Genomic DNA, 11,904 nt, shown 5'->3' with positions numbered 1-11,904 from the left:
GAGGAAGTAAAAGTCTTCAACTTAGAATAAATGCTAAGATCAGTCACCATGCCCGAAATAATACATCATCATGAACGCCTTAAATATGACCATAATCCATTGTGAAACCTTTGAATCAGAAGTAGAATAGAGTAAACCCCTGTTTAATCAGAAATTGAACCCTATCCATATATTGTTTTTTGAAAATCAATCAAAATACAAAATCTAGCTTCGAGATATGATGCTCTAATGAGAGGAACAAGTATAGTTCATTTGCCTGCTATGATACCATGTTAAAATTAGACTTGCAAAAATTAGATGGATATTTCCCTGGTGGAAATGTCCCGGCTTAATGAGAGAGAAAAAAAGATTATATAAACAAAATCTTCGTGGAATTGAGAATGATTGATGTATCAAACTTTATTTCATAAATGAATCAAGTATTTGTAGTTACACATAAAATGGCTCAGAATAAAACTACAAGTCTAATGTTACAACTGTAAAATGGTCTTTGAGCTGCAGCTGAACCAGTTGGCCTTTTCCGAATCAATGTTGAGCTCCCTGATATCATAATTAACAGGGCTAGAGTCTTCTGGAGAAGACATTATTTCGAACCAATATTATAAACTTAACTAATTCAAACTCCAGAATAAATATTCCCCGAGTTTGAACTGTATATTTGAAACTTCGGAAAATATTCAAGTACCTTTAGATATATCACTTTGTAACTTTTGATACATTGCCTGATAGAGAATTGAGTAATCCGATGAACCTCATTTATCCTGTAACCTGAATTTCCAAAGTGTTAATTTCATAGCTTTGGAAATCTTTTGAACTAGCTAAGCAGCTTGTCTGAGATTTACAATCGGTTGAATTCTAATTCATCAGAACTACGTATAAATCTTCAGTTAACAAAAATAATTTGAGGATTAAATACAAAAATTAGAATCTTATACTGTAACATTCATAGAGCTATAACTGCCAATTGAATACATCTCACGATCGCATTCACATTATCAATTGGTGGGTTCACAACAATGTAAACAAGACTTAATATTTGGAATAGCACGAGAGCAGAACGACTCAGAACAAAATATTAAGAATGCCCAAAGGGCAAATAGATTAAGCAGAGACAGTAACAGGGCAGCTCTCCTTTGGCGTGTCAGCTGAAATATACAATTGCATGCCAATAGAGAGTAGCCCTATCACTGTTTCGCTTATAAATTCAAAGATATATTTTCATTCACCAACTCTCGTTTTCTTCTTCCTCTGGTTCATCACCGCAGAGCCTTCAATGCTTTTATAGGCATTCCTTCTCACTTTAAGAGACGGTATAAACCCTTGAGAGAATCAGCATATCCTATGTGATTTTTGGTTCTAGTTGTGGTCTGTGGATATCTTCTTGCATTATGGGATTGCTTTTTCTTGAGTAAAAATATGTGGTAAATTTCTTATCCTTGACAGTTTCATTTCCTGAAAGTAATTCCTTTAAAAATATTTTCATCAGATTCCCTCGGGAAAAAGTTGCTGAAAGTTGATGCTGCATGATTTTATGCCTTTGAAGTGTGTGCCTTTTGCACTCTAGGAGTGAAATACAGCATATCCTTTTATCATATTCCTTATTTTTTCTGTTCTTTTCTCTTTTACATTTCTATGTTACATTTTCTATTTGGTTTTGATTTTTAGGATTCCAGCTCTTTTAGAGGCCATGAAATGAAGAGTACTGCTTCATTTGCCTGACATAATAAAAGTTCGAATAAGGTGCTTGTTGTGTTCTCTCGTAATAAAAGTTCGAAGTGTATCATCATTTGTGCCAGTTTACTCTTAAGACATTTGAAGCTGCACAACTGCAGCAGCATATATCAACACAGTCCAATTCTGGATACTAATAAGAAAACAAGCACAAATTGAAAAAAATCTTCTTTCGAGAGACAAACAACTACCGAACTGAACAATCAAATTACCTAACATCACTACTGCCTAAACACAATCTGGCAGACATTCTTGATGAAAACGCCTTTGTCCTTTTAGAATACTATATATTTTTAATATATTATTATTTTTTGTCCATTGTTTTCCCTATATCTTTTTTATTACATCGGGGTAGAGAAAGGGAAATGGGGTAGGGTATAACAAGGTGGGAATCGAATATCATTAGCAATGTAAAAGTTTAGGTAGCTAACTAACTAAACTTAAGATCTCCGTTTTAGAAGTCTATGCAGTGATTTGCTTCTCCAAACAATGAACGCCCTTTTTCCAAATAGTGGCTTTTCTAGTTTGGCTCTTGAAGTATCTGACTCGACGACTTTATTTATCAACTACTGGAAATAGGTGGCTTTTATCAATTATCAATTATACACTACCTGAGACCATTTAATTAATCTATAAGTAGGATATATATTAAGATTAACTATTTAGAAGGATATTCGGGTGATTCAACTTTCTAATTTTGAATTTCACTTTCAAATAATATTGATAGTGATACTGATATAGATATAAATATAGATGTGATGCGGGTATATGGGGCATAGGTTTGAGGGACAGACTTGCTGGAGCAAGAAACTTGGATGGTATTATATGAATGTATTTTTATGTAACATTGATCCAGACTTGGATGCCAATTGTCCAGCTTCATTATACTTGAATGTCTTAAGTCGTAAGGACTGTTTTTTGTTGCACGCAAATTCGTAAATTAATACCACACCATATGTGTTGTGTAATTTAATGGAAATGTTATCTTATTGCAGTAGGTTAGCAGTGAAGATATACAATACATTAGGTGCTAACTAAGGAAAGAAATTAAGATTGATTCCTATGAATCTGCAGTGATTCCTATAAATCTACTACCTAAATATAGCTATGTATATTACTAGATTTAAGTCTATATACATTCTATAACACTCCCCCTCAAGCCGGAGTAACATATTGATCATGCCCAGCTTGTTACAAAGATAATCAACTCGAGTTCCGTTCAATGCTTTTGTGAGTAAATCAGCTACTTGCTCTCCTGTCTTCACGTAGCCAGTGGAAATCAAGTTTTCCTAAATCTTATCACGAATAAAATGACAATCAACCTCAATATGTTTAGTTCTTTCACAATACACCGGATTTGAGGCAATATGTAATGCAGCTTGATTATCACACTAAAGTTTTGCTGGTATATGATGTTCCAACCCAATTTCAGTTAGAAGATGATGTATCCACATAATCTCACACGTAGACTGTGACATAGCTCTGTACTCAGATTTTGCACTAGATCAAGATACAACACTTTGCTTCTTACTTCTCTCCATGAAACTAGGTTCCCTCCAAGAAAGACACAATAGCATGTAGTCGATCTCCTATCAATTTTGGAGCCGACATAGTCAACATCTGCAAAACACTCAACACGAGTATGACCATGATTGCTATACAATATCTCAAGTCTAGGGGCTCCTTTCAAGTAACATAAAATCTGCTCCAAAGCTGCCCAATGTTTGACGGTAGGCGAGGACATAAACTGGCTGACAACACTTACTGCAAAAGCAATGTCTGGACGAGTCACACTGAGGTAGTTTAACTTCCTAACTAACCTCCTGTATCTCTCGGGATCATCAAAGAGGTCGCCGTCATCTTTCATAAGTTGCACATTGGGAACCATTAGAGTACTGCAAGGTTTAGCTGCTAACTTTCTGGTGTTTGCAAGAAGATCAGGAATGTACTTTCTTTGAGACAACAGAATTCCCTTCTTGTATCTATTCACCTCTATACCCAGACATTGGAAAGTTAGCAGCTAAACCTTGCAGTACTCCAATGGTTCCCAATGTGCAACTTATGAAAGATGACAACGACCTCTTTGATGATCCCGAGAGATACATGCGGTTAGTTGGGAAGTTAAACTACCTCAGTGTGACTCGTCCAGACATTGCTTTTGCAGTAAGTATTGTCAGCCAGTTTATGTCCTCGCCTACAGTCAAATATTGGGCAGCTTTGGAGTAGATTTTATGTTACTTGAAAGGTGCCCCTGGACTCGGGATATTGTATAGAAATCATGGTCATAATTGTGTTGAGTGTTTTGCAGATGCTGACTATGGTGGATCCAAAATTGACAGGAGATCGACTACAGGCTATTGTGTCTTTCTTAGAGGAAACCTAGTTTCATGGAGAAGTAAGAAGTAAAGTGTTGTATCTCGATCTAGTTCAGAATCTGAGTACAGAGCTATGTTACAGTCTACGTGTGAGATTATGTGGATACATCATCTTCTAACTGAAATTGAGTTGGAAAATCATACACCAGCAAAACTTTGGTGTGATAATCAAGTTGTCTGGATATTGCCTCAAATCTGCTGTATCATGAAAGAACTAAACATATTGAGGTTGATTATCATTTTATTCGTGAGAAGATTCAGGAAATCTTGATTTCCACCGGATATGTGAAGACATGAGAGAAAGTAGATGATTTACGCACAAAGGCATTTAATGGAACTCAAGTTGATTATCTTTGTAACAAGCTGGGCATGATCAATATATATGCTCCAGCTTGAGGAAGAGTGTTATAGAATGTATATAGACTTAAATCTAGTAATATACATAGCTATATTTAGGTAGCAGATTTATAGGAATCACTGCAGATTCATAGGAATCAGTCTTAATTTCTTTCCTTAGTTAGCACCTAATGTATTGTATTTATTCACAGCTAATCTACTGCAATAAGACAACATTTTCCATTGAATTAACTCATCAACAACAAGTATAACCAGAAGCATGTACGTCAGTTCGTGACCCCACAAACACAAATGAACAGAGTTAAATGATTTTATCAACCAAGAAGCCAATTGTCGACGCAAAATAAAGAAATTGACTACTTGACCAGTAGATTAGAGCAAGCAGTGAACAATAAAATACCCAAATAAGTAGTTCAGAAAAACAAATCCCAAACCAGCAGTTTATCCACACAACTCCAATTATCTGAACTGAAGTAGGAGCTAGCAGCCACAGAATCATAAATCACAAACCAGATTCAATGCTGCAGAACAGAAACAAACCTTGAAGTGAAGAACAAACTTTCCAAATCGTGTTTTAACACCAGAACAGACCTGAGATTCGCCTGAAATGACGAGCCGACGCAGGAAATTCAAAGCCCAATCAATTCAGCCAGAACATGCACCTTCACGTGTCGGTGCATGATGAATAGGCGAACTATACGAGCAGTGTGTGACAGCCACTGGCTTCACACCCAGATGCTAGAGAAGACTGGTTTGGCTGGAAAATATACTCCACCTCCTTCTGTGGTGGTGGTGACAACGACTGAACACTCTAAATCAGTGGATTAGAAATCCAAACTTCTTCCGTAACACAGCCAAAACGACATGAGCCGATAGGCTCTGATACCATGTAATTTAATGGAAAATGTTATCTTATTGCAGTAGGTTAGTAGTGAATATATACAATACATTAGGTGCTAACTAAGGAATGAAATTAAGATTGATTCCTATGAATCTGTAGTGATTCCTATAAATCTGCTACCTAAATATAGCTATGTATATTACTAGAGTTAAGTCTGTATACATTCTATAACATGTTGAAAGGTGCAAACAAATTTTAAACTTCCACAGATAGTTAATTAATTTGCGTTAGTGTGATATGCAAACTGGAACAAATGATGACACATTTGAGTAATATGAGAGAACTTAGAAAGCGCCATCCAATTTTTATTTTGTCGTCCTACACTTTTGCTAAATCAATTTTGTTTCCCAACTTCTGAAAGACTTGAGATCTGAAAATTTTACTAGCCTAATTAAGTGAGACTGGCACTAGGAAATAGAAAAAGCCACGCAAAGGCAAAAACGACCGTACATAGAAATGTCGATATGGACAAAAGAAGAGGAAAATGAGGAATATGACCAATGATATGCTGTAAACATTTCATATAGTCACAAAAAAGTACCTAATTAAGTGAGACTAGCATTCGGAATCCGAAAAGCCACAAAATGAAATGGTAAAAGGGATACGAAAGTTCCCCATTTTCTAACCCTAGAAAAAGCAAGAAGACATAAAATGGGAAGGATATGCTGATTCTTCATGGGTTTATACTTTATGTCGTCTCTTAAACTGAGAAGGAATGACCCATATAAGCTTGGAAGGCTCTGGTGTGATGAAATAGAAGCAGAAAAATGAGAAAAAAAGAGAGTTGGTGAATAAAAATGTATTCTTGAACTTATAAGGGAAACAGTGGTAGGGCAACTCTCTATTGGCATGCACCTATATATTTAAGCTGACAAGCCAAAGGAGAGCTGCCCTGTTACTGTCTCTGCTTAGTGTATTTCTGATGCAATACATACTGTATCCACCAATAGTAAGTCACTATGTTCTTCTCTAACAAGAAGAAACAGTGATAGGGATACTCTCTATTGGCATGCAGTTATTTATTCATCACATATTTCAGATGAAATGCCAAAGGAGAGTTGCACGGTTACTGTTTTTGCTTAATGTCATAACTCTGATGCAAAAGTTTTTTACATACTCTATCCACCGCTGCTGAGTTAATATGCTCTAAATGTCCAGCAGGGTGGCACAATGTTGTGAACCAAGTTAACTGTGTAAGGGCATATGATCAGTTAGAAGTGGTGAACGAGATTTGACCGAGTAAAATATTGAAGTGTTTTATTTGGGATCCAGATCTAATTAGCATTTGGTTAAAAGGGAGAAAGAGTTTGAAAGAAGGGTTTATGCATATTGAATAAAAATGTCCGTCCTCTTCTTCTTCTAGAGTCTAAGCTCAAATATTTGATCAAGCTGCTGTATGGATCCACCAAAAGAGCTGCATGCCAATAGAGTGTGGCCTTATCACTATTTCCTTCCATGTTTTAATAGAGCATTCCTTCTCAATTTAAGAGAAGGAATAAACCTCCGGAGAATCGACATATCCTGTCATTTAATTTTATGCTGCATCGCTTGTAGATATACATATCTTCTTGCTTTAGGGGTTGCTTTTTCTAGGGCCAGAAATGGGGGCAACTTTACTGATCCTTTACAAATTCCATTTGGTAAGAGCTCTATTAAAAAATATATTTTTCATTAGGTGCAGAAAAATGTTGCTGAAAGGTGGAGATGCTGTTTGATTTTATGCATTTGTGAAGTGTGCCATTTGATTCTTGAGAGACTCGGAGTCAAGAACCTTCAAACATCATATCCTTTGCCATATTCCTTAGTTTCCTCTTTTTACTTTTAGCTTTTCCATTTCCAGAATGCATGTCATTCTTGCTTATGCTATTGAATTTTTAAGATTCCAACTCCTCTAAAGGCCATAAATTTGTTGAGTTATTTACTCGAAATGTCGTCATCTATTCCCCAACTGATAACAATATATTTACTCTCCTATGCTAATTAATTTCTACTCTCTTACATATTATTATTACATATGATATTACAACGAATTTGCAGGCAGTCCACATTAATGCAAAAAAACTGTGTTTAACGAAGTTCAACAATTGTAGCATGCATTCAAGTATTGATGTTATATAAGAATACAAATTGATAACACAATATTTCTCTAATACCTATATTGGTGGAAGGTAGAAAATACTCGATGATATTCGGCCGCATATACATATGCCACACACTTAAATATGGCATTCTCAAGTTTTATTTAAGAGGAAAAAGGAGAACAAGACAGATATTAAGTTAAAAGTCTTGATCATGACAAATAACCCACAAACCAAATGGTTTACTGGAACATAAACCTAGAATTGTCTATTAAGAAATATTCCTCTGGCAAATGTGAACATTTATATTATAGTATCTTTGAAGCACATAAAATTAATGTTAGCGGAAACATAAAAATAAAGAGCAAGGATGAACAACAATATTTAACGTGGTTCAGATCAGAATGATTCTACGTCCACTAGAGAACAATTGTCTTTATATTAACAAAGAAAGGGAAGAGATCCCAAATACATCTAAGAGAATTGCTCTAATAATTCTCTACTCTTCTAATGTATTTTGTTATGAGTTTTAGGATGTTTTCAACAATGAAGAATGTCCATCCTTTTATAGATGGCCAAACTTGGGCTCCAAGCACAAAAGAAAAGAAATACAAAATTTGTCCTCCACAAATTATAGCTTGCTCTCCAAGTTTAATTCCTAACCAAGTATATTGGCATATGAAATTTTCTTCCATTGAGTTTGACCCCACATGGACCAAACCAACTCTTTCCATCTCCACCTTGGATTGCATTTCGAGCATGTGTATGAACAATTTTGGCCAAAACTTCTAAGCTTACTGGGCAATCTCATTGTAAGAAACAAGAAGAATCAAATCTTTGTTGAGCACACTAGCTCCACCTAGCATTGTTCTCCTAGAGTTGCATCAGTTGATACATACTCCCGCCAAGTCCTTGTAGTGTGTAAACTTGGCAAGCAGAATATCTTGGTGAACATGTCTGCAACATTATCGTTTGTGATAATCTTCTCGACCTTTATAACTCCCTCTTCAATGACATCTCGAATGAAATGGAATCTAACATCAATATGTTTGGTGCACCCATGAAATCTTTGATTTTTAATCAAATGAATAAGGCTTTGACTATCACATCTTAAAGTTAATTCCAGCTGAACCAAACTCAATTCTGCCACCAAACCTTTCAACCAGATAGCTTCTTTCATTGCCTTCGTTGCTTCCATATATTCTGCCTCTGTTGTAGACAAAGCGACAATTGACTACAAAGTCGATTTCCAACTGATGGAACTGACTACAAGAGTAAAGATGTATCCAATTGTGGACATCCTTCTATCAAGATCCCCTGCATAGTCAGAATCTATATAACCGAGAACTAAAATACTTTCACTTTGCTGAAAGGTTAGGCGAACATCAGAAGCTCCTTTGAGATATCTCAATATCCAGTTGACAGTTCATAGTGCCTTTTTCCTGGATTTGCCAAGTACCTGCTTACCACACTTACAAATTGAGAAATATCTGGACGTGTGCATACCATAGCATACATAGTGCTACCAACTGCGCTAGCATAAGGGACTTTTGACATGTTCTCCCCCCAATCCACAGGCTGAGGCATTTGTAACTCTGAAAGCTTGAAATGAGAAGCTAACCATGTACTTATATGCTTTCTCATATGCATATTGAATCTCTCAAAACCCTTTCCAATGTACCTCTTCTAAGATTCAATATGCATATATATGAGCAAGCCATACCATTAGCTTTTCATTTCAAGCTTCAGAGTTACAAGTGCCTTAGTTTGTCGTTGTGGTATGGAGCACATGTCAAAAGTTCCTTATGCTAGTGTAGTTGGTAGCAGTATGTATGCTATGGTGTGCACACGTCCATATATTGCTCAATCTGTAAGTGTGGTAAGCAGGTACATGACAAATCTGGGATAAAGACATTTGGAAGCAGTCAAGTGGATATTAAGATATCTCAAAAGAGCTTCTGATGTTGGCCTAACTATTCAAAAAGTAAAGGTATTTCGGTTCTCAGTTATGTAGATTCAGACTATGCAGGGGATCTTGATATAAGGAGGTCCACAACTTGATATATATTTACTCTCGTTGATAGTGTTGTTAGTCGAAAATTGACTTTACATTCGCTTGTCGCTTTGCTACAATAGAGGCAGAATATATGGCAGCAACGGGGGCAGTAAACAAAGCTATCTGGTTGAAAGGTTTGGTGGCAGAATTGAGTTTGGTTGAGCTGGAATCAACTCTAAGATGTGATAGTCAAAGCACTATTCATTTGATTAAAAATCAAAGATTCTATAAGCGCACCAAACACATTGATGTCAGCTTCCATTTTATTCGAGATGTCGTTGAAGAGAGATCTATAAAGGTCGAGAAGGTTATCACAAATGATAAAATTGCAGACATGCTAACTAAGAGAGTCTCGCTTGCCAAGTTTGCACATTGCAAGGACTTAGCGGGAGTATGCATCTACTGATGCAACTCTGGGAGAACAACTGCTAGGTGGAGCTAGTGTGTTCAACAAACGTTTGATTCTTCTTGTTTTTTACAACGTGATTTCCTATTAAGCTTCGATGTTTTGGCCGGAGTTGTTCATATACATGCTTGAAACGCAAATCAAGGTGGAGATTGAAAGAGGTGGTTTAGTCCTTGTGGGGTAAAACCCAATGAAAGAAAATTCCATGTGCCAATTTACTTGGCTAGGAATTAAACTTGGAGAGCAAGCTAAAATTTGTAGAAGACAAATTTTGTATTTCTTCTCTTTTGTGCTTCGAGGCCCAAGTTTGGCCAACTATAAAAGGATGGTCATTCTTCATTGTTAAAACCATGCTAAACTCATAGCAAAATACATTAGAAGAGTAGAGAATTAGTAGAGCAATTCTCTTAGATGCATTTGGGATCTCTCCCGTTTCTTTGTTAATATACAGACATTTTTTCTCTGGTTGACGTAGGATCGTTCTGATCCGAACCACGTTAAATATTGTTGTTCTTCCTTGTTCTTTATTTTCACATTTCCACTAACATTCTTGTTTCCAAAAGGGTCTTTTTCCCTCTTTCACCCATATTAGACTTTTACTTGTCTTTTAAAGTTCCATCTTTTACCTTGGAACTCAGAGTTGCTTTATTTTCTTAATTTACTCTTTCTTTCCTTTTTTTTCCCTAGCAAAATTGTATATATATTTGAATGAAAAAAATATGGGGTTTGGCTTATATATCTTCTTATCTATATAGATTTGACAAGAATTAATCTTTTTACAATAATACAACAAATAAAGAATGTAATAGCAATAATATAGTTGTCACTATATTAAATTTAATGACAATATTAAATATGAATATTTATAACCAACACTTTGCATAAATGTAGTTAAAAATTTCTGTGATTCTAGATGCAATTATATTAACTCAATTGCCGCAAAATATTTTCCGGCAATATTTAAAAAGTAATCTAATGCCACTAAATGGTTGTTTTGTTGTAGTGTTATTTATTTTTAGGTGTCCAACCTCATAATAAATAATAGACAAAGACAACATCCAGCTAGAGCACATATATAATCTAACGTATATACCACAAAATGGAGCTGGCAATTGACTTGAGCCTTGGGGTTTGCTCCCTTTCAAGGTCTCAAGTTCGAAACCCATTGGGTGCAAACAATTTCTGAGGGCCATCGGACTGGGTAAAACCTGAATTAACCGTGGTGCACTTGCGGGAAACTCCTTGCCGAGGGCCTGTGCACCCCCGGGATTAGTCGGGGCTCAAAGAGACTCGGACACCCGGTGCAAATCAAAAAAAAAAAAATAAGAATTGCAATTCAAGAATGATTCTTGAAACATTAACATTAGCTAAAACAAACACATTCACATAGATATACACTAGTCATGAAAACAACTAAAACAGATGCATAAAAATTGAATAAAAAAGTTGAGAAAGAACCTTGATGGAGTAAACTTTCTTCACTCTATTGATAAAAATCTCCAAGCGTTGGATTATAGTAGAAAATCACCGGTTAAACTTGAAAATGAAACAAGATGTTGACTAGAGCATGACCAAACCACTTTGCCAACTCGACTCTACCTCCGTTTAGATCTTGAGCAACCAAATTTGTTGTGTTGTTGTCTTAATTTTTGGTGAACTAGAGTTGAATGGCTGTTTTCATGACATTTTAAAAATGATGTCTTTGAATTCTACATGGCTATGTAATGGTAAAATATCAGTGGAGAATGTGAATTGAGGTTGAACTTTTTTTTTGTTGGGCAAGTTGCGGCTGCTCCTCTTTTTCTTAGAGTCCCTTCTTTTAGTTTTATAGATTAGGTTTAGGGTGAATGTGATCTATTTCTTGTGTCTAATCTTCCTAAAATGCCCTTATAGATTTGTAAGAATATCAAAAATAAATTAGGAGTGAGTTCGATCTTTTTATTTTTCTTTTTAAAAATAACCAAAATATAATATACTACCGAAATATTAAATATAAGAAA

The 11,904-nt window shown here is 35.7% G+C and overlaps 1 long non-coding RNA gene across 1 annotated transcript; it reads right to left on the bottom strand.

Moving 5' to 3' along the window:
* Window positions 1-369: 369 nt before the first annotated feature.
* On the bottom strand, window positions 370-11,694 carry LOC125860168 (uncharacterized). The gene is made up of 2 exons (XR_007445817.1): window positions 11,363-11,694; window positions 370-768 (listed from the first exon to the last, which is right to left on the bottom strand). It is a non-coding gene; the product is annotated as an uncharacterized LOC125860168 (long non-coding RNA).
* Between the last annotated feature and the right edge of the window lie 210 nt (window positions 11,695-11,904).

Source organism: Solanum stenotomum, chromosome 3, assembly GCF_019186545.1.
Source record: "Solanum stenotomum isolate F172 chromosome 3, ASM1918654v1, whole genome shotgun sequence".
Taxonomy (NCBI): domain Eukaryota; kingdom Viridiplantae; phylum Streptophyta; class Magnoliopsida; order Solanales; family Solanaceae; genus Solanum; species Solanum stenotomum.
The sequence above is the reverse complement of the archived record's forward strand: the minus strand, read 5'-3'. Positions and strand labels throughout refer to the sequence as shown.